We start from the raw sequence: 6,022 nt of genomic DNA, 5'->3' as shown, positions 1-6,022 counted from the left end.
GGTACATATCACCTTGTCTGGCTAATTTTTTTTTCTTTTGTAGAGACAGGGTCTCACTCTGTTACCCAGGCTGGTCTTGAACTCCTGGCCTCAAGTGATCCTCCCGCCTCAGCCTCCCAAAGTGGTAGGATTACAGGTGTGAGCCACCTTGCCTGAGAAATCCCCCTACTGTTTTCCATGGTGGCTGTACCATTTTGCATTCCCATGAACAGTGCACAAGCGTTCTAATTTCCCACTACCTCATCAACACTTGCTATCCTTGGAATTCCTCTTCTGTGTACAGGAGAAACTTTTTGCTTAGTCAAGATTCAAAACTAGCGTTCCCTGTCATCAAGTTGAAATGTTCTGTTAGCACTGGTCTGTAGTGAGATTTTATGTGTTTCTCTTTTCTTTATGACTCAAAGATTTTCTTTCTTTTCAACTTCTATTTCTCTTACCCTCTTGTCTATTTGCTCCTGTCTTTCTTGTTTAATATTCATCTCTGAAATGATATTTAAGTGTTCATTACAGCCCTTTCCTAAGTTCTTGCCATTCATTTTGGATTTTTTAAAAGTTTTTTTTTTTTTTTTTTTTTTGAGACAGAGTCTTGCTCTGTCGCCCAGGCTGGAGTGCAGTGGTGCAATCTCGGCTCACTGCAAGCTCCGCCTCCCGGGTTCACGCCATTCTCCTGCCTCAGCCTCTCCGAGTAGCTGGGACTACAGGCGCCCGCCACCACGCCCGGCTAATTTTTTTTGTATTTTTAGTAGAGACGGGGTTTCACCGTGGTCTCGATCTCCTGACCTCGTGATCCGCCCGTCTCAGCCTCCCAAAGTGCTGGGATTACAAGCGTGAGCCACTGCGCCCGGCCAAAAGTTTTAAGTTCAGAGAAATGTATGTATGTTGTCATGTATGTATCTTGTATCAGTTTCTTGTTTAAAGTTTGTTTGGACATGATTAGGGCATAGTGTGCATCCATTTTACATTATTCGTCCTATTTTCTTTTTTCTTGTAATACACTTATAATCCTTTGCATAGGATTTGACCTGGAAATTTGCATCCTTAAACTTAAAGGAGGGTGCCCCTTCTCTGTGGCCTGCCAGTGTCTGTTGCGCTCCTCTGCTCGTTCCGCAGTCCGCCGTCTCCCTCTCCTTGCGTCCTCATTCTCCTCTGCTTGCTGTTACCTTCCCCTCCCCATCCCGCTGCCATGTCCCCCAGTCTCCCCCAGCACTCCCCCCACCACAGATGCCAACATCTCATGGATTTGCCCCCAGGCCGCGGCCTCCCTTCACTAGGTTGTAAATTCCAACTTGGGCTTTGGTTTCACTACCTGGGTTCTGGTTGCCCCCTCTATTTTTATAGAGAATTCAGGGGAAATCAAAATCAAAATCAATAACTCCCTCACCCTGCTCACCTTGTCAGAAGCTCCTCTTGCTTTCAAAAGGCTGTGCCCCTCCTCTGGGAAGCCTGGGGCTTAGGTCTTTAGTCTTTGGGATCGGCTGGGCTCCTGGGCCTGCAGTGGAACCTCTTCCCCTTGGTTTCCTGAGCTAGGAATGGCTGTGTGCCCGGTGCCACTGCCTGAGGCTGCACACAGAAAGCGCTGGGCGTTTGGAAGCTGGCAAGGGCCACTAAGTTTTGCTCACCACTGCCATTCAGTCGTGATTTATCTACAAATGCTGGCTCCTGAAGGAATCCGTGTGTGTGTTCGTCTGCTGGGGCTGCCATGATGAAGTACCACAGGCTGGGCGCCTTAAACAACAGACATCTACTCCTTGCAGTCCTGGAGGCTGGAAGGGTTGGTCCTTCTCAGGCCTCTCTCCCTGGCTTGTTGATGGCTGTTCTCTCCCTGCGTTCTCATGGGGTCTTTCCTTTTCCTCTGTGCCTGTCTGGGTCCTAATCTCTTCTTCTCCTTCTTTGAGACAGGGTTTTGCTCTGTCATCCAGGCTGCAGCACAGTGGCATGATCGTAGCTCACTGCAGGGCTCAAGTGATCCTCCCACCTCAGCCTTCCAAGTAGCTGGGACTACAGGCATAGTCCCAGGCTAATTTTTGAATTTTTTGTAGACACAGGGTCTTGCTATATTGCCCAGGCTGGTCTTGAATTCCTGGGATCAAGTGACCCTCCTACCTCAGCCTTTTGAGTAGCTGTGACTACAGGTACACAAGACCACACCTGGCTAACTTTTTTTTGGTAGAAATGGGATCTCACTCTGTTGTCCAGGCTAGTCTCAAACTCCTGGGCTCAAACAATCCTCCCAGTTTGGCCTCCCAAAGCACTGGGATTACAGGCCTAATCTCTTCTTCTTATAAGAACATCTGCCGTGACTTCTGGTGTGTGTTGCCAAGGTGGGCCGTGGGGGCAACATTATTGCCATCGTCCTCTCCCTCTGTCCCGGGGGTCGAGATGTCAGGACTCAGCTCTCCAGAGATGGAGGGCTGTTGTAACCTACCTGGGCTACTGGACAATGAGGAGATTCATGGTCCTGTGCAACACCGTCACCAATTGCCTGGTGCAGCCCAAAGACCACCAACGTAAAGGCAGACCTGTGCCATGGAAGACAGCCACTCCTTCCTAAGCGTCATGCTGACCCCAGGTCACTGGAACCTGGGAGTGGAGGGGGTTCGAGGCCTAGCACCCAGTTAGTCTCAGACCCTGCTTAGGCAGAATCCTGGGGAATCCCCGCCACCATGGCAGATCCACTGCTCTGGAACTGATACGGAAATGCTGAGAAGGGAGAAGCACGGTCCCTTTAAATGATACGGAAGGGGGTAAGGAAAGTGCCAAGGGAAGTGCCGGGTAGAGGAGGGCGTTTTCTCACGCTCCTATCTCAGCCTTCTGAGTAGCTGTGACTACAGGTACACAATACCACACCCGGCTAATTTTTTTTGGTAGAAACGGGATTTTACTTGTTGTCCAGGCTAGTCTCAAACTCCTGGGCTCAAGTGATCCTCCAACTTTGGCCTCCCAAACCAAAGACCGTTTCTGATGAAACAGTCCCTGACTAAGGCTCCACCCCCACGGACCTAAGTGAGGACAGGCATTTCCTGCCCAAATGTTACATTTTCCAAGACCGCCCTTGCTGCCACGCCCCATTCTGCGCCTATAACATCCCAGACCCTAGCAAGGCAGAGACAGGAGCGGCTGGACGTGGAGAGGAACATATCGGCGGAGGAATCCACAAGTGGGCGGATGGCGAGAGGAATGCGCCCACAGGCGCCGGCATGCCACTGACCGCGGAATGACGTGGAGTTTGGCCGGGGGAGTTGGAGGAGTGTCTGGGCCACCCAGAGGCCCGACTCTAGGGGAAAACCATCTGTCTTCTGGTTCCCCCATCTGCTGAGAGCTACTTCCACTCAATAAAACCTTGCACCCATTATCCAAGCTCATGTGTGATCCGACTCTTCCGGTACACCAAGGCAAGAACCCGGGATACAGAAAGCCCTCTGTCCACCCGACAAGTAGAGGGTCTAATTGAGCTGGTTAACACAAGCTGCCTATAGACAGCAAAACTGAAAGAGCAAACAGCATACGCCAACTGGGGCTTCAGCTGTAAACATTCACCTCTAGACCCTGCTGTGGGGTCGGAGCCCCACAACCTGCCCGTCTGTATGCATCCCCCTAGCGGTGGGAGAAGCAGGACACGGAAGAAACGAGCCACACCCCCATCCCACACCCTGCAAGGTGGACAAAGGAACCTTTCCGGTTTCGGAACCACGACACAGGCTTAGGCAGCCGGGCCCGCCAGGAGGTGGTGGCAGTGACAATGGCGCAGCTTCCAGGATTATCCATGTCATGGGCAGCACTTGCTGATTTGAGGATTTGGAGCACCGTTCGTGCAATGTTAGTGGACAGTCCAAGGGCAGAACTTCTGAGGCGTAAAAACGTCCACCTTTCTGATCACATTTAAGTACTTGGCAACACCAGGGGATTGTTATACCTCCAGTTACTAAAAAACACAGTCTTATTCAGCATACAAAAGCAATCATAGCCAAAACAGAAGGAAACACCAGAGCCAGTTACATAGACAGAGGACATTCAGCTCTTTCGACAGCAGGCAAAAGATTAGAAAGCTGAAAAGGTTGATTTTCATTGCCTGGGAGAATTCTGTCACCGGGTCTTTGGACTTCTTAATTCTCATAATTCTTTCCTGGGACCACCTCAAGATGAATGGGAACCACAGCATGATGTCCAGCTTAGGTTCTATTACAACAAGTCAGAACAAAACGTGATAGACTGGCTGGGTGTGGTGGCTCACATCAGCACTTTGGGAGGCTGAGGCGGGTGGATCACTTGAGGTCAGGAGTTTGAGACCAGCCTGGCCAACATGGTGAAACCCCATCTCTGCCGAAAATACAAAAATTATCCAGGTGTGGTGACACATGCCTGTGGTCCCAGCTACTCGGAAGGCTGAGTCAGGAGAATCACTTGAACCTGGGAGGCAGAGACTGCAGTGCCCCGAGATCACGCCACTGCACTCCAGCCTGGGCAACCAAGGGAGACTCTGTCTCAAAAAAAAAAAAAAAAAAAAAAAAGAGGTCAGGTGCGGTGGCTCATGCCTGTAATCCCAGCACTTTGGGAGGCCGAGGCGGGCGGATCATGAGGTCAGGGGATCGAGACCATCCTGGCTAACACAGTGAAACCCCGTCTCTATTAAAAATACAAAAAATTAGCCAGTTGTGGTGACGGGCGCCTGTAGTCCCAGCTACTGGGGAGGCTGAGGCAGGAGAATAGCGTGAACCCAGGAGGCAGAGCTTGCAGTGAGCCGAAATCGTGCCACTGCACTCCAGCCTGGGCAACAGAGCGAGACTCCATCAAAAAAAAAAAAAAAAAGTGATGGACTCCCATAGGACAGAAATCACGAGCCTCGGTTTGCCGTCACTAGTAAAAGAAAAATTTCTTTTTCTCAGCGCAACGTAGGTTCACATGGACTGAAATGTGCTTCTTCTCTTCATGGGCTGGTGATGGTTGGAACTGCTGGGACTGTCCATCGAGGGAACACTTGCTTGGGCATTTTTGAACAAAGTTTTGGGCTCACCTGCTGCCCTTTTGTGGAGGATACTTGGAAAATCAAATTTATCAACCTGAGAATTGTTGGCGACAGTTCCCTTGCTCCTGGAATTACTGAAACCAGCTGTTACATTTGAACAAGGTGGTCTAGAGGCCTTTCATAATATAATCACCTTACATGGTACCAACACAGTACGACATCATGTAAAGTAGGCATTGGTGGTGGAACTGGAGAACAAGCTTTATGTAGTGGAAATGAGGCATTGCTGAACAAACGAGAACTGGGTTTACCTGACCCTCTGAAGCATTGAGCACCATCAGCCTAAAACATCTATACGGAAACGCTTCCAAATACATCAGTAATGTCTAAGTGATTTCAGATGTGAGGATTGACCTATTTTAGTTGAAATACCTTTCTGAACTCTAGACTTCACGTATTCTGTGAATACTTACCTATTTTTACCTGAGTTGCAGCAAATGTTCTGAAATGTTCTGAAAGCTGAATGCAAATAAATCTCACTTTAGATGTTATAGAAAAAAGAAGAAGAAGACCCGTCATATGGGATTAGGGCCCACACTAATGACCTCATTTTAATTCATTCAGGTCTTTACAGACCCTCTCTCCAAATACAGCCACATTCTGAGGGAGCAGGGCTTAGGACTTCAACAAGTGAATTTGGGGGAACACAGTACAGCCCATAACAACGTTGTAATTCATTTCATATGCTCGCAGCACCTAACATATAGCACACTTACACACAGCACACTTACACATATATATACCGAAACACGACGCCTCTCTGCAAACCGCCCTTCCCTGGTGAGTGTCCTTGAGCAAGTCCGCCCGCCCCCCCGTCCTCGTCTCTCCACTAGAGGGCAGCGAGCACCCGTTAAAGAGGGCCCAGGCCTTTGCCAGGCGGCCACACTCAGCCACATTCTTGGTTGTTGCATATCACAAGCTGGAGGTTCTGAATTTTCTCTCTTGTTCCATGCCATGCTAATGCAACTTAAGTTCCCTGAAGGCCCTGCATCATTAACA

The 6,022-nt window shown here is 49.5% G+C and overlaps 1 pseudogene; it reads left to right on the top strand.

Moving 5' to 3' along the window:
• The first annotated feature begins 2,379 nt into the window (after nt 1-2,379).
• On the top strand, nt 2,380-5,196 carry LOC116458310 (uncharacterized protein C3orf38-like; annotated as a pseudogene).
• Nucleotides 5,197-6,022: the final 826 nt, after the last annotated feature.

This window comes from Hylobates moloch, unplaced genomic scaffold, assembly GCF_009828535.3.
Source record: "Hylobates moloch isolate HMO894 unplaced genomic scaffold, HMol_V3 SCAFFOLD_19, whole genome shotgun sequence".
Lineage (NCBI taxonomy): Eukaryota > Metazoa > Chordata > Mammalia > Primates > Hylobatidae > Hylobates > Hylobates moloch.
The sequence above is the reverse complement of the archived record's forward strand: the minus strand, read 5'-3'. Positions and strand labels throughout refer to the sequence as shown.